The 25380-nt window shown below is 37.5% G+C and overlaps 1 protein-coding gene across 4 annotated transcripts in view; it reads left to right on the forward strand.

Moving 5' to 3' along the window:
• LOC115212208 (carbohydrate sulfotransferase 11-like) overlaps positions 1-25380 on the forward strand; it is a 99002-nt gene that overhangs the window by 52764 nt on the left and 20858 nt on the right. The gene's annotated exons all lie outside the window — the stretch shown is intronic.

The following is a 25380-nucleotide window of genomic DNA, read 5'->3' on the forward strand; positions in this document are numbered from 1 at the left end:
CTCTCTCTCTCACACACACACACACACACACACACACACACACACACACACACACACACACACACACACACACATATACACACACACACACACACACACACACATACATATACACACACACACACACACACATAGAGTGTAACATGTTCTTATAATGTCCCTCTCATCAGACACCCCTGTGACAAATAAAAGAAATTATTTTTTATTGCGACACTTCTGATTCTTTACGATCAAAGTTCAAAGGCTGCTGAGATCGATTTTGCCTTTCGTGCTTTTGGGGCCTATAAAATAAATACCAGTTGAGCACTGGAGTCGATGTGAATTTTCTGGCCTTGGGTCTAAATAAGAATGGTACTGCTCTAAGTGTAGACTTGTGAGACGAAGGAAAAGGGTTGGAGAGGGCTCGTCCTTGGTATTCAGTGAGATCTTGGCTGGTGGGGTTCCTTGATTATCCCCTAGAGATCATTCTGTACTAGGAGGACTCATCACTATCTCTTGTAGCAAATAAAAGAAATCATTATCATCATCATTATTATTATTATTACGGGAGTTCAGGCCTTGTGCCTATAGTAGAAAGGATTATCATTATTATTGTTATTGTTGTTGTTGTTATTATTATTATTATCATTATTCCCTACGTTCTGAGTTCAAATTCCGCCAAGGTCGACTGTACCTTTCATCCTTTCGGGGTCGATGACACTGGGGTCGATGCAATCGACTGGTCCCCTCTACCAAAATTTCAAAGCCTTGTGCCTTCGGTAGAAAGTATTATTATTATTATTATTATTATTATTATTATTATTATTATCATTATATTATTATTATTATTATTATTATTATTATTATTATTATTATTGACAGAATTCTGCTTTACGTACTGCATATAACCCTTCACAACCATTTCATTCTAAAGAATTTACAGAAAAGTTTTGCGAATTTGTAACAGACAAGCATTCATATAATTATGCACAATTAGAATAAAAAGGAAGTTGTTGCGTGATTTAATGATTAAATAGCTGTTATTTTTAGCACATCTCATGACCACCTCACCTCATACTGTCTTCGATTGTTTATTAGCGTGCGGGTTGATGTTTTATAACTATTCAATATTTGGTAGATTGAGGTAAATTTCTACTGCGTCACCTGCTACACTTCAGTGTTGTGTTTTTTTTTATAATGTTGGATGTGTACAAACTCTGCCTGGTACTGTATTGTGTTAGTTGTTTTCAACTCTTGAGATGTGGTTCAGTCTTTTGTATTCAGTGAGAGGGGACCAGTCGATTGCATCGACTCCAGTGTCATCGACCCCGAAAGGATGAAAGGTACAGTCGACCTTGGCGGAATTTGAACTCAGAACGTAGGGAATAATGATAATAATAATAATAACAACAACAACAATAACAATAATTGCTTGTATTGTGTTCCGTGTGTAATGCTTTATTTATTTGACTTTCCGGTAAAAGTTTATTTGACTTCCCGGTAAAAGTTTATTTTACTGGGTAAATGCCGTATAGAGTGTCTTGTTTTTGTGGGTTGTTTTGTTTAGGTTGTATATGTTATTATTATTATTATCATTATTATTATAAAAAGATTGACTTAGCTCTTCACGAAGGTAAATGGACAATACGAAGAGCGCGATGCGATTGCAATAGATATTTTATTGGTTTGATCTCAGTTTTTGTTGTAATTCCTTTAGTCTTGCATACGTAGAGGACTTGCTGTCTGCATCCTACGGTACCATACTATCTGTTCTTTTCAACTATCTAATACTTTCCTGATTATAAATTCTGGCCGTGCCTACAGTTCTACTGGGCACTCTATTCCGATTTCCTTTATATTCCTCTTGATGCTTTCTGACACTGGTCCAAAGGGCCCAACAATAATTGGCACTATCTTCACCTTCTTCATTTTTCATTTCGTACTTAAGAGCATTGTATATATCTATTTTTTCGCCTTCCTTCTTGACTATTCGTGGGGAAAAGGGCCACGCAACACCAACTATATAGTACATGTGGTACATCTTGTCCACCGATCTGTTATGCTCTAGCACCTGATCTGTTTTGATTGGGAAATCCCATGCGTTTGTCTCTAAAAAGAGATGACACTGTTTGGACTCTGACTCTGATCGCAACATAAAATAGCTGTTTCCTACTATATAACGAAAACTACTGCATTCCATTAAAAAATAAGGAAGCCGTGAGTGACAAAATTTTATACGAGAATAAACTATGCTATTACACTCACTGTAAAATATTTCTTGGCGCTACTTTGAGATATTAATTCCATATGTTTGTTTTAATGTTGTTTCATACAAAATTATTATAGTATTGCTTGGTGAATAGTACAAGAGGTGGAGATGTATATATTCTGTGTTTGTATAAAGAGAGGGTCACAAGAAACAAATGACATCAAAATCTCTCCCACATAATAATGATAATAATAATAATAATAATAATAATAATAATAATAATAATAATAATAATAATAATATAATAATAATAACATATACAACCTAAACAAAACAACCCACAACTACAGTTTTCAATGTATGTCGACAATGTACGGAAACGGGAAATTTTATATTCCGAGTGTTCAAGTGCTTTATGATGGCAGTTGATATAAAATGCCTAGTAAACTGTTTTACCTTACCTTACTAGTGATGTGGCATGGCCGTCCTGTGCGATAACCAAATTGGTCGCCCTCTTCTTTAAACAAAGCACACCTTCGTCTACAGCAGTGGTTCTCGACCGGGGTCTATATGGCCCTTGGGGGTCCATATAAGATTTTGTCGTTAAAATGTATCTACAATAAATTTGTTATACTTTTATTTTTTATTTATTTATGTGCCCTTTTCAAGCCTAGCCAGGCTCATGGGCCCAGTTTCCCGGTTTCTATGGTGCATGTGTTCTCTCCTGCTGGACGGGACGTCAGTCCATCGCAGCGTTACTCAAGAAACAGGAAGAAAGAGTGAGAGAGAAAGTTGGGGCGCAAGAGTACAACAGGGGTCGCCACCACCCCCTGCCGGAGACTCGTGGAGCTTTAGGTGTTTTCACTCAATAAACACACACAACGCCCGGTCTGGGAATCGAAACCGCGATCCTCCGACCGCAAGTCAATTACGACAAGATGCGCCTTCGTCAAAACAGTTGCTCCCGCAAAACAAATTAAATAAAATTTGGGATTTGTGGAGGGTCAAAGCTGGTAACATGTAATGAAAAGAAATATAACAAGTAACTGCAGAATATGTGGAGATGGACAAAAACAATAAATCATATTATCTCTAGCTGCCCAGTCCTGGCTAAGAAGGAATATATTCACAGACATGACAGAGTTGGAACCTACATACATTGGAAGCTATGCCAACATTATGAAATAACAACAGAAAAAAGATGGTATAGGCACACACCAGAAAAGGTCACAGAAAACGAGAAAGCAACCATACTCTGGGATATGCCGATACACACAGATAGAGAAATTAAGGCCAACAGACCAGATATAGTTGTCAGAGATCATGAAGAAAAAAAATGCTTTCTAATTGATGTATCAATACCGGCAGATGACAATGTGTCTCTAAAAGAAATGGAGAAACTCTCAAAATACAAAGACCTGGAAATAGAGGTAACCAGAATGTGGAATCTAAAAACAGAAACAATTCCTATCATAGTAGGTGCATTAGGCATGATAAAAAATATTCAGACAAATACATAACAAAAACACCAGGACTTACAAACACATATAACATACAGAAAATTGCATTACTAGGCACTGCACACATCCTACGCAGAACACTTTCCATACAATAACCATCAGAGCATCACAACAAATCACAGCACATACCTAAGGCACACAGAGCTGCGCTCGTTAGTGAAGTGAAAGCACGCTATAAAAATAAAACTACTGAATAATAATAATAATAATAATAATAATAATAATAATAATAATGCCCTGATGCAGTACCAGGCAGTGGCTCTCATGGCTTCTGATCTTAACTGATTGGAAGTGTTATCATGTACATTGTTTTATCTTGGTATAAAAGATGGGCTACAGCAAATATTCTGCTCAATACCACAGATTTGCTTGTCAGTTGTTTGACCTTAACCAGTTGAGCATGTCCCTTAGTGGCTGACGATATGTGCATCTCCGATCACGAGCAGAAGTAGTGGGGGAGCATCATAGCCATGTGTTGAGAGGGATTCTTTGGGGTTTGAATAGTTCACCTCTGGAAACATGGGTGGTTCTTTCAACATCCTTAAACAACCCTTATTCAGGGACCTTTTGAGCGGGATGGGCTACTCAACCTGAAGAAAATTCTAACTGGGCCCCACCTGCAAGGTCACGTGCTGTTTGTCTTGATGTGAGATCACCGTGTCGCGCACATATGGTTGTGATGCATGTGCCTGGTGTACCTTTATCAGACGGGTGGTCATGATGGGTATATTGGGCTTCGTATATTTTACCCCAGTGTCACTTTGATGGCATGAACTGCTCTCTCACTCAATAATAATAATAATAATAATAATAATAATAATAATAATAATAATGGGCATGACGTGGATCAACTATAAGAAAGCGTGTGACATGATCCCCCGTTCCTGAATTTTAGAAAGTCTTGAGCTGGTACAGGTGTCTGATAACATCAAGTTTTAATGAGATCAAGGAAAAACTGGAATACAGAGTTAACTTCATGTGGAAAATTTTTGGTGGGTGTTAACATCAAGAAAGGCATATTTCAAGGAGATAGCCTATCACTATTGCTGCTTGTGATTTGTATGATGCCCCTCAAACATACACTACAGAAAGTGACATCAGGGTACACCTTGAAAAGTGGAGGAAAATTTAATCATCTGTTATATGTGGATGACTTTAAGATCTTTGAGAAGACCGAACGTGAAATAAATGGCCTGGATTCAACAGTGCGGATATACAGTAAGGATATGGGAATGGAATTTGAGACTAAAAAGTGTGGTATGCTTATAATGCAAAAAGGCAAAGTAGTGTCCTCTGATTGTTTAGAACTACACAACTGCGAGAAAATCAAGGATATTGAGACTAATGAATAGAAGTATCTGGGTATTTTGGAATACAACAAAATGAAGGAAAACTTTGGACGAGTATATCTCAGAAGAACCAAATTAATTGTGGAAAGTAGACTCAATGGAAAAAACAAGATTAGGGCAATGAATACATGGGCTGTTTCCTTAATGCGATATGGCGCGGGTGATGTTAGGTGGACAAAGAACGAACTTGAGAAAATGCACAGGAAAAGCGGAAAAGTTATGGTAATTAACAAGAAACTACACCCGTAAAGCGATACTGACACGCTGTATGTGCCTAGGGACAAGGGAGGAAGAGGCCTCATAGAATGCAAGATCTGTGCTGTTTGGGATGGTACATCAAACAGCAGAGTGAATCCTTGCTTGCTACTGTTAGAATTAGCAATACAGTACCTACCGAAAATGTGATACACCCACAAACATTTAAGAAACAAGATGAAGAAGAAAGGATAAACAAATGGAAATGAAATCACTGCATGGACAATACCTCAGAGAAACCGAAGGAAAAGACGAGAATAACACGTGGAGATGGCTAAGAAAAAATGATCTGAAAGGATGCGTTGAGACATTGATATGCAGCGCCCAGGAACAAGCTCTGAGAACTAATTACACCAAGTTCTAAATAGTTAAGAGCAGCGAGTCGCCCCTTTATAGGATGTGTAGCGGTAAAAATTAAACGATCTCACACACTGTGAGTGAGTACAGCAAGCTGGTCCAAAAGTATTACAAAAGGAGACATGATAATGGTTAAGTTTGTTCACTGGATGCTATGTGAAAAGTACGGCCTGACCAGAGCACGGAAATAGTACGAACATGAAGCAGGAGGAGTCACCAAAGACAAGGAATATAAGATACTGTGGGATTTTACAATCCAGTGTGACTCCCTAATCGATGCTCGGAGACCAGATATTGTTGGGGTAGATAAAGGAAAACAAGAAACCTAGAGTATAGATAATGCGATAGGTGGGATGCACGGATAAGTGAGAAAGAACTAGAAAAGATTGAAAAGTACAGATTACTAAAAGATGAACTTGCAAGAATGTCGACTATGAGGAGAGTGTCATGCTAGAAGTTGTAGGGGGACCCGGAGCACTAACAATCAAGTTCTAGAAATATGTCAGAAAAATTGGAATAGACATGAGAGCAGAGGAAGCCCAAAAGGCTGCTCTGCTGGGGATAGCTAGGATTTTGAGATTGGTAACTGGATGTTGAATGTCTTCCACGATAATTAACAACCAGCTATCAAAGCTTATAATGTGCGGAAAGAGACCCTGTGAGACCTCTGACAGGCTACTGTCCGCTTTCACAGAATCAACCTGAACAAACAAGACCGAGCACTCTGAAAAGTAAAACAATAATAATAATTCTCTCTACTTTTGGCACAAGGCCAGCAATTTGTGTGTGTGTGTGTGTGTGGTTTTGGTGGGTTAGTCGATACCATCGACCCACGAACTAAACTGGTGTTATATTTCTCACAAGGATGAAAAGCAAAGCCAGGGAATCATGTCACGTTTTCTTATAGTTGATCTACTTCATGTCCATTATTATCATTATTACATTATTATTATTATTATTATTATTATTATTATTATTGTTATCATCACTATCATTATCATTATTATCATTATTATCATTATCATTATCATTATCATTATTATTATAATTATTATTACTACAGGGATGAAAAGCAAATCGGCGGGATTTGAATTCAGAATGTAAAGAACCTGAACAAATATCGCAAAGCATTATTTCCGATGTTCTCGCGATTCTCTCATACGAAAGAGTTCTTAATGCACAGAGCATTAATTTTGAAGAATGAGTAGAAATGTAGCAAAATTGAACCCAGGGTAGATCGTTATTTTATCGAATTTTGGAACTCAAAAAGTTAATGGAGTAGGACTATTTGTTTTCACCCTTGAGATATAAAAGTAATTTAATAGATTCGATTGCCTTTTTATCAGTGACTTTTAGCTGACATAGTTTTTTAATTGTAAGTAACATACATAATAGTTTTGTGGTTGAACGATGATCTATGTATAACAAAACGAATAATTGCGTGTAGGTAATGCACTCTCTATAATTATATGCTATTAACTCTATCACAGCCCGAGACAAATGGCGGACATATAATAATATTCTATTAGGTTTAAGGCGGCGAGATGGCAGAAACGTTAGCACGCCGGGCAAAATGCTCAGCAGTATTTCGTCTGTCTTTACGTTCTGAGTTCAAATTCCGCCGAGGTCGACTTTGCCTTTCATCCTTTCGGGGTTGATAAATTAAGTACTAGTTGCATACTGAGGTCTATCTCATCGACTGCCCCCCTCCCCCAAAAGTTCGGTTTTTCTCTCCATTTCTTCTTTAGTATGTTTTGTAGTTCTGTTTTCATGTTGTTTTTGTCTCTTCGACCATCTCTGCTATGTTGTCATCTGAGGTCAGTGTATCACTGTAGTTTGTTCTGTTTTGTATTTTGTCGCCTCCTTGTTTTCTTTTTCTGTTGTTGCTTTCTTACATATAGCAGTCTCCACTTTTGTTTCTAAGTACTTTTCCAATTCAACAGTTGTTATTTTATAATATATATATATATATATATATATATATATATATATATTATATATATATATATATATATATATATATATATATATATATATATATATATATATATTCTGTTTGTATCTGCTTTGGGGTGGTAACTTCAGTATGCTGTTTATAGTTTTCTGGTTTTTCTAAGTTTTTCAATACACTGATCATCAAGTTTATTATGTTGAAGCTGTAATTTATGATTTGGTATGACTTACCGTTTTTAACATTGAGTTCAGTGTTTAATGATATTAGTCTAACTTTTCTGTAATACTCTCATCTAATTTTCTCTTTCATTTCTGTATGTTGCATTTTAGCTGTTTCGTCTACTCTTAGATATTTATATAGGTGATTATGGTCTAATTCTCTGATTTCTATGTCTATGTCAAGTGCAGCATTTTCAGTGCTGATTAATTTACCTCTTTTCAGTGCCACTTCGGCACATTTGTCCAGCCCAATGCCCATCCTATTCTATGGTATTTTTAGTGAAAATTGTTAAGTAATCTAAGTACAAGAGATAATTTATTGTTTGTCCATAGCACCTATAACCCATGGTGGTTTCATTTAACGAGTTTGTTAGCGGGGTCAGAGGAAAGCAGAAAAGCAGGGGCGATAGCTAATCTCCTTGGAAAACCCCGCTTCTTACGGGTATAGGACAGGTTTTAATGACTTGTGATTCATTTTTCTATGTTATACTGGTTTTCCAGTTTGCTATTGCATGTTTGATATATTTTAGTACTGTTGGAGCTACTTTATCTTAGTGTGAAACACTGTCGAATGCTTTCAGGTAATCGATCCAAATGATGTTCAGGTTCGTTTTTCTCCTCTTACAGTCCTCTATAATGGTTCAGTTTGCCAGAAGTTGCTCCTTACAACCATTCATCCATCTCCAGCACCCCTTTTGTTCTTCTGGTAAAACATTGTGGTTTTGCAGGTGTATTATTACACATCTCACGCGAGAGACATACCAAACCCATATCGATATTTTTGCGAAGACCCAACGTATACGATGCAGTGTGGTAGTCAGGACATGCTGAATTTTCATATCTATTCAGAATGTTTCTGTACGTACATCTATAGATTTTAGTGAGATCCACCGCAGCAAGGTAGATTAAGGAAAAGATTTTTCATAAGTTCATACTTACCTTTGAAATACTAAAGATGAAGACCCAGAAGTTGTTCTTTTTGAAGAGGACGAGATATATAACATAATTGCTAAGATTGGGATAGATTTCGATTGAGAAAGAGAGAGATAGAGAATTTCTTTATTCACCATAGGGTTGAGAAAAAGAGGGGACAATACGGAGACAGATAAAACAAACGTTGGGGTTAGGGTATCGAATGAGACGAAACGTATGAATAAACAAACAATTAAAATATATACAATTAAATGAGAATGAGTGATTAACAAATAATGAAGCGGAAGACGCGGTTGACCCCACAAACCACATACTCACACTGAAGACCTTGCTTTCTCCTTTTTCACATTCTCGTTTAAACAGGTTCTTTCACTCGCAACATACTTGCTATATATTTCCATCTTTTACGAAACACACTTTGCGACAGGCATTTCTTCTCCAGCCTTATTTTCCGTTTCATGTGGAAAACGAAAAAGTCGATTAGCTCGAGACTGGAGATGGACACGCCTGTTGCAATTCCTTTCACTCTCGTCTTCCATACTACCTCTTTCGCCACAGCAACTACCGAGAGAAAACTGGCTCGCTTCTCTCTATTCAGGGAGGTCGGCGGAACGATCTTAATTACAGATTCGCTCGACAGTTGTACTTTTCTCGAATGCGACAGCAGGTGTTCAACATAAGCCCAGAGTTCAGTCACCTTGGGGCATTGCACAATCGCGTGGTCCCTCTTGCATCTTGCACAAACCGGCGAAGGTGCACACCCATGTCTAAAGAGCTTATCTCGAACCGGTAAAGCTCCTCTGTAACATTGCCATGCAGAGTGTTGTGGTGATAGGAGCAATCTGTATATCTCTGCACAAGTCATACGCCAGCCTGGCTGAGTATTATACTGCACATACTAACAACGTATATGGTTCGATGACAACATGACCATTTTCCATCTTTTCACGGCATGGAACCTCAACAAATATACATATCAAAGTTACACTTTCATCCTTTTCACTCTTTGGTCATGTCTAACACAGATAAGCTAAAAATTGCTACAAAAGCTGGGTCTCACAATCTCTGATAATCTGTCATCTCAATCCATACTGGTGTATAAATACTCTGTATAGGACGGTGTTGCTGCTTCCTACACAAACATTACAGTCCTCATTCAGATGAACAATTCTTTTGACTGTCAACGAGTCCATCATCAACAGGCTTCAATCATTTGCTAACAGACGCACTGTTTCATCTCTTCATACTCTATCTCGATCCTAATGACCGTTACTTCTTTAAATTATCCTTGTATATTCACTCACATTCATTCAACATTCATTTAAACATATCTTCCTTAGTTCCTGACCCGTCACCCTTTCTGTAACTTATCTTTCAGACGCTACTCTTCGTCCACTCACTCCTCTAGAATTCCATATGCACCTTTTTTTTTGTCTTTTGTTTTTCTCCTTTCGTTCAAACACTAGCCTTCTGTTGTTCAAACTGAACATCAACCACATCATTTGTCTCCAGCCTAAGAAATATTGCGAGGTTCACTGGCAGTGACGCTCCTCTGCTGACTGTTTTTATACTTTATCTTTTAGTTGTTTCACTCATTGGACTGCGACCAGGCTGGTGTCATGCACCGCCTTTAAGGGTTTAGTAGAATAAATCGACCCCAGTACTTATTTTACAAGCCAAATATGACTGTCATTTTCTTTTGCCGAACGGCTAAGTTACGGGGACGTAAACAAGACAACTCTGATTGTCAAGCGGTAGTGGCCACAAACACGAACACGCTGCGCGCGCACACACACGCACGCACGACTCGCGCGCGCGCACATATTATATTATATATATATATATATATATATATATATATATATATATATTTGTAAAAAATGAAGTTCGAAAATGCTGCTATATTATACAATTTTTTATTTTTATATATACATTATAACATGTTTCAGTTCCTGAAATGAACCTTATCAAAAAAAGTTATATATAAAAAAAGACAGCTCATGCCGTCAAACACAAGAAATTCATTTATAATACACAACGGAGTCAGACATCTTAGAGTTCATGTATAGTTGATATATAGTTTGAAGTAAGTTCATTCATGCTATATGTTCAAAGTGTTCGATGCAGTGGCCCACGGTGGCGATACGTATTCAATACAAAAAACAGATCAAAGTGGTGGAAAGCAGTCAATACAGAAGATTGATGTTTCCGAAAGAGCGAGGAATTCATTTTTACCTTAAGAAATTGTGATGACCCATGGTGGGTGTTCGCTGGGTGGTTCTAGTGAGTTTTGTGAAGTGCTCGGTTTTATAATGCCTGTTAGGTGGTCAATCCAGCGTAGCGTGACGTCATCAACGTTTTGACCAATCGTTTCGTTAGGTGGCTTTAGTCAAGCAGAACGGGACGTCATCATCATTTTGACCAATCGCTGCATTATAACTGCCTCTTGTTTGTTTCCTGTTTTGACCAGTCGCTTCGTTAGTCAAGCAGAACGGGACATCATCCAGATTCTGCCCAATCACGACTTATAGCTACATTAGATCTTCCCCCTGTCTGTACTTGTTAGGTGACTAGTCAAGCAGAAAAGGACGTCATCAATATTCTGACTAATGACTGTCCCCTGTTTGTATCCTGTCCATTCTAGCAGAGCTAGACGTCATCAACTTGTTGACCAATCAGAATCGGGTCTGACCCATAGCTGTATCGTATGTATCAGGGTCAGATTTGCACGAAAGAATTTTTTTCCTTTTTTACTAAGGCATATTTCCGTCAGAGCGAGTGTCTGTTTAAGGTAGCGGCCGTGGTGGAATTTTGCTTCTCCTTTTATATATATATATATATATATAGGTCGGGCTTCTTTCAGTTTCAGTCTACCAAATCCACTCACATGGTTTTAGTCGACTCGGGGTTATAGTAGAAGATACTTGCCCATGGTACCACGCAGTAGAACTGAGCCCGAGGCTTTATAGCAGTGAAGTTAACTTTTCAACCCGCGCCTTAAGAGTGGGTAGAAAAAAAACATAATCTCCTGTGCTAGTTTGAAAATATTTCCACGCCTAAGAAATAAAAGAAATGTTTTAATGTTCCAGAATCGCAAAGGAAAAAAAAGAAGTAGTTTAATCTGTTCATTCCGCCTTGTTTAGTTTCGAGTTCCCTTCCTCTTCTACTACAACGGAATCGATAATTAACTATAAAATTAGCAAGTTAAATACACATAACAAAACAGTACATCTCAAGTGGTTTCAGGGCTGGATGTCGGATGTTTATCTCAGTTAATAGTTCGTCAAAAGTTTATCTAAGTTTATCAAGGCTTATTTAAGTCTGTATCATATAAAATAATTACTCAAGCTCCCACCGTTTTTAGCAATCGTCCTCCCTCACCCGCCCCTCTCACTCTCTCTATTAAGCCTCATTTTCTTTCAGTGTGTGTGTCTGTGTGTACGCATGTATGTTTGGGAACACTCCTGTTCTATATTTTCTCATTACGGGTTCTCATATTTACTTTATTTTATTTGCAACAATATGTATCTGAAATCAATTATCATTCTTAGACCTTATTAGTTTTTCAACGTATCGGATAAACTGATTTTAATGGTTGTTGTTGTTATTGCCATTATTGTTATGTTGTTGTTGTTGTTGTTGGCAAGAATTATGGGTACAATGGTTGTTATGGAAATATAAAATTTCTAATTCGCTTTTTTGTAATAGCAAGCATTCATTGTCCCTGTGGCAAAAAAAAACAACCTTTTTGAAGGGAAAAGAAAACAGTGGAGAGGGAGGTACTGCAGTGGCGTAACTGGAGTGCGCAGCACCAGGGATAGCCCTTCAGTTTACACCCCACCAGGGCCCCAACCCTATATAGGCTTATACAACAGACCCAAAAGTGTTGCCTCTATAACAGGGGTCTTCGGGGAGTGCACGCGTGAGTGTGAGCGTACGTGTGTGTCTGTGTTTCCTCGCCACCACCTCTTGACAACCGCTGTCGGCTTGTTTACGTCTCCGTAACTTAGCGGCTCGGCATGAGAGGCCGCTAGAATAAGCACCAGGTTTTTAAAATAATATGTACAGGGTGCAATTCGTTCGACTAAAAAAAAATCCTTCAAGGCGGTGCCCCAGCATGGCCGCAGTTCAATGACTGAAACAAGTTGAATATAAAAGATTACGAACCACATGGTTCAGGGTTTAGTCCCACTGCGTGGCACCTTGGGCAAGTGTCTTCTACTATAGCCTCGGGTCAACCAAAGCCTTGTGAGTGGATTTGGTAGACGGAAACTGAAAGAAGCCCGTCGTATATATATATGTGTGTGTGTGTGTTGTGTGTGTGTGTGTTTGTCCCTGCACCATCACTTGACAACCGATGCTGGTGAGTTTACGTCCCCGTAACTTAGCGGTTCGGCAAAAGAGATGATAAAATAAGTACTAGGCTTACAAAGAATAAGTCTTGGGGTCGATTTGCTCGGCTCAAGGCGGTGCTCCAGCATGGCCACAGTCAAATGACTGAAACAAGTAAAAGAGAAAAAGAGTAAAAGAGAATGATACATTCAAATGGAATAAAGACACTAATATTCCGTTATTCTGATTTTCCTTGGCTTCGCTGTCTTTGTCTCAAGTTTCACTCATATATCAAAAATTGTTCATAATGAGCTCTCATGATTTATTTTCGTAGTCATACTGTCCATCATACTGATTTTAACTGTAGAGGTCTTCAAATACTACTCTGCATTGCATTGTGAAAAAATTTTTTTCCAGTTTTCATTAATGATAGCCATCTTATTATCTAACGCTTGTTTTTAAGGCTGATTTCAATTCTGCTTTTAGTTTCATGAGTCATGTCCAGGTTTTCTTTTTTTTTTCTTTTTTTTTTTTGAAAACCATTCCCAAATTTTATCAATATAATGCTTGTCAAATACACGTAGTAGTAGTAGTAGTAGTAGTAGTAGTGGAAAAGAAGTTACTCTTATATATAATACTAGCAGTATCGCCCGGCGTTGCTCAGGTTTGTAAGGGAAATAACTATAAAGCATTTTTAGAGAGTTATAGCCAAAAAATAGCAAAAAATGGAAAAAAATTATGGTAATTTTTTTTTTGAGATTTAAAAAAGGTGGAGTTGCGTCCCCTAGACAGTCTGTGTTTGTGTTTCTGATTCTCGACCCATGTCGAATTTATCGATTTTTTTCAGAACTGGGGGAACTTTTCAAAGTTTTCCCTGCGTTAGTTTTGAATTATGACATTGGGCTATGTGTGTGTCAAGTTTCATCAGAATCGGTTGAAAGCCGTGGTCAGGGTGAGGGTACAAGCAAACAGACACACAGAAACACGCACAGACAAACTGCCGTTTATATATAGAGAGATAATAGCAACTATGCTCATTGTTGCTGCTTTATGAAAGGTCTATCCCTTTTCTCTAATGTCTATGTACTAAATCAGGTTTATATTTATAACAATTAGATATATAAGCGCAAGTTGTGAAGAGATTAGTTTTACAACCTCGTAATTTCAGGTTCAGTCCCATTGCGCAGCAACCGGGGCAAGTGTCTTCTATTATATTCTCTGGTCGATCAATATCTTGTTAGTGAATTGGTTAGCAGAAAACTGAGTGGAAAACTGTCGAAGGTGAAACAGCTTTCTCTTCTTGGATGGTCGAATATAATCACTTCTGATTTGCAGACACTTGATGTATCAAACTGATACAATTTTGAAGGATGAGAGAGTGGGACTGGCTCTGCACAAACCATTTCCACTAGAATAAACCCCCGCTGCCTTGTAAGGGAAATTTGTTGAGCTTTTAAAAGAGATTAAGCAATTAAACCCCAACAGAATATCTGGAAGGAGGGATCCGAAATCATATATGAACAGTTGTACTTAGCCAATATCTGGCATACCCTAAGCACCAATAGTCTGCCATATATTTATATTCCATTATCCCTCCTTTTTCTTTTCTTTTTTTTTTCTTTTTTTTTTTTGAAAACCATTCCCAAATTTTATCAATATAATGCTTGTCAAATACACGTAGTAGTAGTAGTAGTAGTAGTAGTAGTGGAAAAGAAGTTACTCTTATATATAATACTAGCAGTATCGCCCGGCGTTGCTCAGGTTTGTAAGGGAAATAACTATAAAGCATTTTTAGAGAGTTATAGCCAAAAAATAGCAAAAAAATGGAAAAAAATTATGGTAATTTTTTTTTTGAGATTTAAAAAAGGTGGAGTTGCGTCCCCTAGACAGTCTGTGGTTTGTGTTTCTGATTCTCGACCCCATGTCGAATTTATCGATTTTTTTCAGAACTGGGGGAACTTTTCAAAGTTTTCCCTGCGTTAGTTTTGAATTATGACATTGGGCTATGTGTGTGTCAAGTTTCATCAGAATCGGTTGAAAGCCGTGGTCAGGGTGAGGGTACAAGCAAACAGACACACAGAAACACGCACAGACAAACTGCCGTTTATATATAGAGAGATAATAGCAACTATGCTCATTGTTGCTGCTTTATGAAAGGTCTATCCCTTTTCTCTAATGTCTATGTACTAAATCAGGTTTATATTTATAACAATTAGATATATAAGCGCAAGTTGTGAAGAGATTAGTTTTACAACCTCGTAATTTCAGGTTCAGTCCCATTGCGCAGCAACCGGGGCAAGTGTCTTCTATTATATTCTCTGGTCGATCAATATCTTGTTAGTGAATTGGTTAGCAGAAAACTGAGTGGAAAACTGTCGAAGGTGAAACAGCTTTCTCTTCTTGGATGGTCGAATATAATCACTTCTGATTTGCAGACACTTGATGTATCAAACTGATACAATTTTGAAGGATGAGAGAGTGGGACTGGCTCTGCACAAACCATTTCCACTAGAATAAACCCCCGCTGCCTTGTAAGGGAAATTTGTTGAGCTTTTAAAAGAGATTAAGCAATTAAACCCCAACAGAATATCTGGAAGGAGGGATCCGAAATCATATATGAACAGTTGTACTTAGCCAATATCTGGCATACCCTAAGCACCAATAGTCTGCCATATATTTATATTCCATTATCCCTCCTTTTTCTTTTCTTTTTTTTTTTCATAGTTTTTATCGCTTGGTGGAAACATTGTCCTTCCTTCTCACTGGTTAGCCATTTTCGTCTTTGGTCGACGGACGGTATTGCAGAGACTGTAACTTAACCTCTTCCGCTGTGCCAGGACTGTTCCCAGAAGCGAGCGCGTAGCCCCAAGTACACGTACCCTCTCTCTACTCATAGATACGTCAAGTAGGGAAGACTAGTTAGTAAGTTCGCAGAATCCATGGAGCCTTAGAGTTTACCAGATATTGGTTAAGTAGAACTGTTCATATAAGCTTTCGGATCCCTCCTTTCAGATATTCTGTTGGGAGTTAATTGCTTAAACTCTTTTAAAAGCTCAACAAATTTCCCTTAAAAGGCAGCGGGGGTTTATTATAGTGGACATGATTTGTGCAGAGCCAGTCCCACTCCCTCATCCTTCAAAATTGTATCAGTTTGATGCATCAAGTGTCACGAGCAACCCAGTAGTTATCAGAATGCAGGATTCATACAGAGTCTTTTAGATTAGGAGCTGAAGGACTTTATCCACCCTGGTTCCGTTGGAGGTGTCTATGAGTGACCTTCTTGGGGAAGTAATTCCGTGATATGCTAAATAACCCACTTCTGGAGAGTACACCTGGAGACAATCAAGGTTTAGACGTAGTTCCACACTTCTCAAAATACTAGAATTCTCAAACCAGGGCCCCACTACCGGATTCAGTTTAAAGTCATACTTATGACTAAATGTCTCTAAATTGGGAGGGAAATAATCTAAGTGGCTGTAGAAGAAAAGCACTTTAATGCACTCGACCCTCTGGAAGGAAAAAAACTAGTAACATATTTACCAGATCTTTGTTGCCTGAGAATTCAGATACTCAAACATTTTCTCACCAGGTGTAGATAAGCCTATCAATAGCTCATTTTTTAATTAATGTTTTTGTCCTAATCATATTCTTTTCTATTCTAAGCACAAGGCCCGAAATTTGGAGGGAGGGAGGCCAGTCAATTAGATCGACCCCAGTACGCAAATGGTACTTAATTTATCAACCACCAAAAGGATGAAAGTCAAAGTCGACCTCGGCGGAATTTGAACTCAAAACGTGAAGGCAAACGATATATCCTAATCATATTAAAAGCTCACTTGCCTTCAACTTGTCTTCACTCGTAACATTTTCCACATCAATAGTTGAAAGTGTCATTTAACTTTAACAAATTAGAATACAAGACGCATTCTTTTTTTTTAATTATTTTTTTTACCAAACAAAATATCAAAATGTCTCAAAAAAGTCCACTCAGGTTCTTCAAAGGGGCTAATTTTAAGCTTAGCACAAGGTTTGACTGAACAATTTGTTCATGAAGATAAACTGAGAGAATCATTAGAGCGTCGAAAAGCAAATGCTTTCAGATATTTGTTCCGGCTCTTTACGCTATGAATTAAAACCCCATCGAGGTTAACTTTACCTTTCATCCCTCTGAAGTCAATAAAACAAAGTACCCATGTTTGATGGCACAAAAGACCTGCGGGCACATTAGACGCACCCCAGTTTCATATTAATTTCATATTGAGAGGAAAAATGTTTTCAGTGCTTTAAAGCTTATGGTAGGTCCAACTTTGCATATAGGATCCGAGGAGACGTTTTAGAGAGACATTTTGTATGGGAAAAAAAAGCAATGCATCTAATATGCCATCAAATACGGTGCAAGTCAAGTATTGTGAAGGTGTGTGACCTAGTGTTTAGGGTATTCGGCTCACGATCGTAACCTCCTGAGTTCGATTGGTGGCGGTGCGTTGTGTCCTTGAGCAAGACACTTTATTTCATATTGCTCTTGTCCACTCAGTTTGCAAAAACGAGTTGTACTTGTAACGCAAAGGCCAGCTTTGTCACATTCTGTGTAACGCTTAATCTCCCTCATAACTATGTTAAGGGTACGTGTGTTTGTAGAGTGCTCAGCCATTTGTGCCTTAATTTCACGAGCTGGTCGTTCCGTTGATCGGACCAAATAGAACATTCGTCGTCGTAACAGGTAGAATGCCAGTCAAGTACTTGTGTCAATAATATCAACAAATCTCATCTGCCCAAAACTGCTGGCCTTGTGTCTTAAATTAGAAACAATTATTTGTGGTAGCGGTTGAATAATTTGTCGTTTGTCTTGATGGAAACATATTCCTTCTTCACTATCACTATAAGCCTCTAAATTGACAGAGAAGCAATATAAAGGACTATAGAGGAAATGCACTTTAATGGATCCTAGATTTTGGAATGTAAAAAAATAAGGTAACTTATTTATAGTTTTCGAATTCGTTATTGTTCAAGAATCCATAACATCTACGAATGCTGCGCAGGTTTGAATAAGCTTATCAATAGCTCATTTTTTAATTACTGTTTTTATATAACCCGTGGCCTCTACCTGGGATGTAGCCAGCCTACTTATGCATACCTTTCCTTCTTGGGACACAAAACTCTGCTTGCGAAGACCTGTTGAGGCAAGTGAAATCGGAATCGAAATCGAAATCGTTCAAAAATCAATGGAAATTGTAGTTGTGATACCAGTGCTGGTGGCACGTAAAAGAACCATCCGAATGTGGCCGTTGCCAGCGCCGCCCCGACTGGCCTCCGTGCCGGTGGCACGTAAAAAGCACCAACCGATCGTGGCCGTTGCCAGCCTCGCCTGGCACCGTGCCGGTGGCACGTAAAAAGCACCCACTACACTCACGGAGTGGTTGGCGTTAGGAAGGGCATCCAGCTGTAGAAACACTGCCAGGTCAGACTGGGCCTGGTGCAGCCTCCTAGCTTCCCAGACCCCAGTCGAACCGTCCAACCCATGGAAAGCGGACGTTAAACGATGATGATGGTATTATTCCCAAGGGCATTAAAAGATACCTGCCTTCAACTTGTCTTCATTTAAAGCAGCACATTTTCCACATCGATTTTTGAAAACATCCCAATTCTTCGTTCAAAGTTAGCAAGTGCTATTAGCGGTATTATGAGAGGAATATTCTAGTATTCAGTTATTGCTGCTGCTATGGCTGCTAATTTTGCTAGTACTGTCGCTGCTGTAAGTACTGGTGTCCCTGACACCAGTGGGTGTAACTGTAGTGGTGTGTCTGGTATTGGCGGCGGGGTGGGAATGGGGGAGAAATGTCATCAGTTGAAGACGCCAAGCTTCTGCAACTATTTCCTGACCCCAAAACTAGTATCACCATCATCATCTTCAAAATCGCTCGCACTGGTGGCTGGTGTCACTACTACTATTACAACTACTAGCAGTAGCAACAGCAGCGGCGGCGGCGGCGGCGGTGGTAGTAGTGGTGGTGGTAAGAATAGTTTTGGCTTTCGCAACGTTGCCGCCGCCGCCACCACCACCACCACAGATAGTTAAAATGAGTGGAGGGGGGAATATTTTCATAATTTTCCCTTCTGTTGGTTTACTGAAAAGTTGCTGACTTTGCACCTCCACCCTTCTTACTACATTGACTTTTCTTCAATTCTGTTGATATAAGAAAGAAGAAGAAAGAAGAAAAACCACATTAGATTAAATATAGAGTGGGCCAAAAGTCACGCAACAAAACATTTGATTTTTTTATCATTTGTTTTATTCATCATGTACAAGTACGTGTTTATTCATCATTATTTTATCTATCTTATTCAATATTAGAAAACGTGAAGCATGTCTATGTCAATTCCTGAGCGTATTGAACTTATGTGCGTCACTTTTGGCCCACCTTGTATATACTTAATAGAAATTTTCGAAGCTTTAAAAGCGACAATGTTGCCTTAATAGTTGCCGAGAGAATAACATGATTAAGACACCACACCACCGGCCAGTTCTTTGACAAAAAAAAAAAAAATGAAAAGAAAAGGATCTAATGTAAGGCCGGTTTCCAGGGTTCTGTAGCATACATATTCGATGTGTCAGTCTGTTGCAGGATTACTCATTTTTGCCAGCTGAGTGGATTGGAGCGACTTCAAAAGAAGTGTTTGGATCTTTTCCTGTTGAACGGCACATGTCAACACAATTTCTAGTTAACTAAACACTTTAAAACTTCGTATACTGGTAGAATGTGTCAAAATAAAACATTTTTTTTCTCTTGGCTTTCTTGAGAAAATTGTAATTTGTTTGTTTAACGTAGTTTAATTTTTCGAATTTTAACCAATGAATCGCCTCTAGTGAGCTAAAATCATTTGCTGCGTCTAAAACTGGACAACATCCTGTCACTAACCCTAACCCTCACCCTCACCCCAACCCTAACCCTAAATTTTAGCCTTTCGTTTTGTTTTTCTTAATTGTTAAATTAATTTAATTGTTTGTTATCCTTAAATTAATTTAACAATTAAGAAAAAAAAAACGAAAGGCTAAAATTTAGGGTTAGGATGAGGGTGAGGGTTAGGGTTAGGGTTAGTGACAGGATGTTGTCTCAGTTTTAGACGCAGCAAATGATTTTAGCTCAATTAGAGGCAATTGATTGGTTAAAATTCGAAATGCAACGTATCGCCCGGTCCAGCTATTGAAGAGTGCAACACCCTTAGCACTAAGCCACGCGCCTCCAAGACAAGCGCAGCTATATTCCTTTTTACTATAAGTACAAAGCTTGAAATTTTAGGGATCTGGTCTTTCTCATTGGCAAAATGAGCCGCTCCCCTTAATTTTGCTCAGATTCCTTTTAGTTTTGGTGCATCGAGGCAACTTTGAATTTTGATTACGATCAACCAGTTACTTTATCTTGTAAATTAAAGAATCTGATGTTGAAATTTGGGCAATTTTAGCCAATCAACAGACAGCGTGGCATTAGCAGCTTCTTACCATGACAACCGCACGCTATGTTGTGGTTCACTGTTGTCTGTGTTGATTTTTTACACTTGATTCTTCTTTTGGGACTCATTGACTCAGATAACTGGATTTATGATTTCAGATAAAAATTTTAATTAGGAGTATTTGTTAGACCGTTAGCTTCACATTTCAACAGCTTAACTGGCAAAAATATACACGATACAAGTATTCTTCTCCTTGGGACAAATTTATTGACCAGTGTTATTCCTATTGTAGTTTACAAATCCAAGCATGAAAACGTTACTCAACTTTGGAGTTTTCAAGACAGACGTCTGCTTTTCACACACACACACACAAGAACTTATGTATTAATGATGTACACAAATACATGACAGGTATACATAATACCGAAATACGCAGGAAGTAAACACATACAGACAATTATATTAATATAATTTTCCTTAATAATTTAAAATATACAATCAATGAAGAGACAAAAGAAACAGTAAGATGATACATGTTGATTTTATTAGGTATTTCTGTTTATTTACAAACCTACAATAACAGGTCAGACGCTAAACTATAAATTTCACAGGGTACAACCTTAAAGTTGACACCACCCCGGTCTCGCTATTGGCTATAAATACACAGTTTTTCGATTTTTAAACCTCTGTAACTTGTTCTCCAATTTTTTCCTCCACAACATCATACCTTCAAAGCAATGAGAATGGAAGGCTACATTATTATAGCCGATTTTCAGATTATATTATAGCCGATTTTACTTCCTTTTGAATAAATGTATATTTTGTGAATGAAAACAAAAACTAGATCCAATTTTGGAAAGGAGGCTAGATTGGCGCTTATTTTATTGCCTCCGAAAGAATAAACGGCAAAATTGACCTCGGAAAGTAAAGCTAGAAGAAATACCGCTAAGCATTTTGTGAATGAAAACAAAAACTAGATCCAATTTTGGAAAGGAGGCTAGATTGGCGCTTATTTTATTGCCTCCGAAAGAATAAACGGCAAAATTGACCTCGGAAAGTAAAGCTAGAAGAAATACCGCTAAGCATTTTGTCCGGTGTACTAACGACGCTGCGAACTAGCCGCCTTATCAAGAGAGGGACTATATTAACAGAAATAATAGTTCAATCTGTCAAAGTCAATAGCAAATATAATAATTCTACGATGAATAAAGACGATCGTTGAGATTTAGTGACCAGCAAAAACAATATTAATGGATCTTTTTTGTTTGGTTGCACCTGTGGAAATTTCAAAGTTTAGTGAAAGTTTAAAAATTTAGTGTATTGTCCATGTTCTAAATCCAAATCTCGCTGCGGTCAACTTCCTTCCTTCTAAACAGAAAAGATCCAACTTCAGCACTGAATAACAATAATAATATTGGCTTCAAATTTTGACCCAAGGTTTATCATTATATAAGGTTGTTCCAAAAGTTCGTAGAAAGTCTTGGAAAATAATGGTCTTTATTTTGAGGAATAATTTTTGTTGTTTTTGTTAGTACTTGGCGAGTAAAAATTCAATTTTCGCAAGTGTTTACGAAGTTTTGGGACAACCTAATAATATCAGCAACGGTTATGTATGAGTATGTGCTACATTACTTTATTAGCTGCTGGTCGTGTAGAGTAAGTATTATGAGTCGAATAGGGTGGTTATTATATAGAGTATATATTGTGCACAACGAGCTGAGGTATAGAAGTATATATGTGCTATGTAGAATGTAAGCTATGGGGTTCTCTTGGGTGATGGGGGGGGGTCTGTCTGTTACTTTTAACATCTGGTATAGTATGTTTTTGTTTACCTTGATTCTAGTTGCACTAGATCAACGGTTAGTAAAAAAAAAACAGCTACGAAAATAAGATCGGAAAAGAAGCTAATATCTAGTACAGACTATACAACCAATTCAGTGAGACATCGGAAAAGAAGCTAATATCTAGTACAGACTATACAACCAATTCAGTGATCACATCGTCGCTGATTTCTCAGTCCTTGGTAAACTAAATATAAACACAAACATGACCAAACCAGGCAGCTTCAATTATTATTGATGTTGTTCTTACTTTTATGTTCCGCATTCTGTTTATTTCAGTTCCAAGAATCTTGTATTTTGACAGTTTTTCCACTTCCTTTCGAGTAGAGATTTTGTCGGAAGAGTTTGCTATACCCATCAGCGTGCAGATGTTTTAGTTTCAATCCTTAATTATTATAACTGGAATATTTACGTTGATTGGTCAATTGGGATAGATGTGTTTCAGATGATTGTGGCCAGGTGCCGTTAGATGTTAATCTTTCATCATTTACTGCTTTCAGTTATTGGATTGCGGCCTTCAACAAATCTCCCCAGTACTAAAGTTATTTTTTTCTCAGTCTGGTACTAATTCTGTCGCTTTCTTTTGCTGAAGTAGTATGGCGCAAAGTCGTAAACAAACCAACGACGGCTGTCAAGCGGTGGTTGGGTTTAAATGCACACACCACATTCATAGATCTATGGATATGTTATATATTATATATCTACGAATATAAACATAAATATATATATATATTTAATTACTCTTTTACTCTTTACTCTTTTACTTGTTTCAGTCATTTGACTGCGGCCATGCTGGAGCACCGCCTTTAGTCGAGCAAATCGACCCCGGGACTTATTCTTTGTAAGCCCAGTACTTATTCTATCGGTCTCTTTTGCCGAACCGCTAAGTGACGGCGTAAACACACCAGCATCGGTTGTCAAGCAATGCTAGAGGGAAACACAGACACACAAACATATACACACACACACTTATATATATATACATATATACGACAGGCTTCTTTCAGTTTCCGTCTACCAAATCCACTCACAAGGCATTGGTCGGCCCGAGGCTATAGCAGAAGACACTTGCCCAAGATGCCACGCAGTGGGACTGAACCCGCAACCATGTGGTTGGTTAGAAAGCTACTTACCACACAGCCACTCCTGCGCCTACGGCTAAAATTGCCTCATTAAGGGATAAAACTATCCAATGAATTATTGGCTCATTGCCAATTATTACTTTTTTTTTTAATAGGTCCAAGTACAAATCTTGGTTTATAAATATTCAAATTAAAATTCAGAAAATGGAGATATAACATTGCAAAAATCCAAATATTGAATTTTTGCAGTTAATAAGCTGTATTACTGCTACATCTCTATTTTCTGAATTTTAATTTTAATATAATATAATATAATATGATATAATATAATATAACATAATTTGATATAATATATGATATATATATATATATATATATATATATATATATATATATATATATATATGTATTATAGTATGTATGTATGTATGTATGTATAGTATGTATGTATGTATATATATATGTATGTATGTATTATATAATATATATATATATATGTGTGTGTGTGTATGTATGTATATTATGTATATATGTATATTGGCCTGCTCACTTAGCCAGCGGGGTGGTGTCATTTGAAGGCTAAAACAATGCGAAGCGCATTGTGACCAGCAATGTGTAGCAACATCTGATAGCCTGGTCGGTCACGGTGATCACGGTGATACATGTATATATATATATATATATATATATATATATACTAGCAGTATCGCCCGGCGTTGCTCGGGTTGTAAGGGAAATAACTATATAAGCATTTTTAGAGGTTATAGCCAAAAAGTAGCAAAAAAATGCATTAAAAATTCAAAAAAAATTAAGGTAAATTTTTCTTAAATCGTGGACACATTGTAGATATTTTTAGAGATACTTCCCTTATATAAAAGCGAAAAAAAATGCATTAAAATGAAAAAATGATGGTAATTTTTTTTTTAAATCGTAGACTCATCGTAGACGCGCGCTAACACCCAGAAGGGCTCGTTTGTTATTCTGGGTAACTTTCTGTAAAATTATTAAAATTTTGTTCAAACATCGCTATAGAAATGGGTCATTAGCTAATATTCAATTGGGTATACAACAAAATTTTACGATAGAATTTGTTATTCTGGGTAACTTTCTGTAAAATTATTAAAATTTTGTTCAAACATCGCTATAGAAATGGGTTATTAGCTAATATTCAATTGGGTTACAACAAAAATTTACGATAGAATTTGTTATTCTGGGTAACTTTCTGTAAAATTATTAAAATTTTGTTCAAACATCGCTATAGAAATGGGTTATTAGCTAATATTCAATTGGGTATACAACAAAATTTTACGATAGAATTTGTTATTCTGGGTAACTTTCTGATACCCATAATAATATTTATGGCAAAATAGGCCTTAATTTTCATTTAGGTTGTGGGAAATAACAAACTATCCTTTTTCGGTTTGTTTACGTTTAGCGTAATGATTTCAAATAGGCTCATTCGAAAAAGTAAATAGAAATAGTCTAAGGCTTTACTCTTCTGGGAAAGTCTGTGGCTTGGTCCAGTTTCTTCAGAAAACTCACCGAAAGAAACACAGTTTTTAGATTTTCACTCCATTCAGGTACCAATTCGTTTTCTTTATCGCTGTCGGATTCACTGTTTTCACTTTAATAGCTGCAAACTTGCAAAGACAAAGGAGGAGAAGGGTGATAGCGTCAGTGAAACAATTCGCTCCCTTTGTGTGTGTGTGCGTTTGCGGGTGGTGTAAACCAAACTAAGAAAAGCATTTGACACACACACCAGAATGTGAGTTTTCTGTAAATTTTGCTTAATTGGAGTTTAAATTTTAAAAAACTGGACCTGGCATGACGCGATGCATTGTACTCTTAAAAATGCTAGGTAAATTGTAATTGAAGAAATTCCTATATTGTAGATTTGTATAA

This window comes from Octopus sinensis, linkage group LG5 (genome assembly GCF_006345805.1).
Source record: "Octopus sinensis linkage group LG5, ASM634580v1, whole genome shotgun sequence".
NCBI lineage: Eukaryota > Metazoa > Mollusca > Cephalopoda > Octopoda > Octopodidae > Octopus > Octopus sinensis.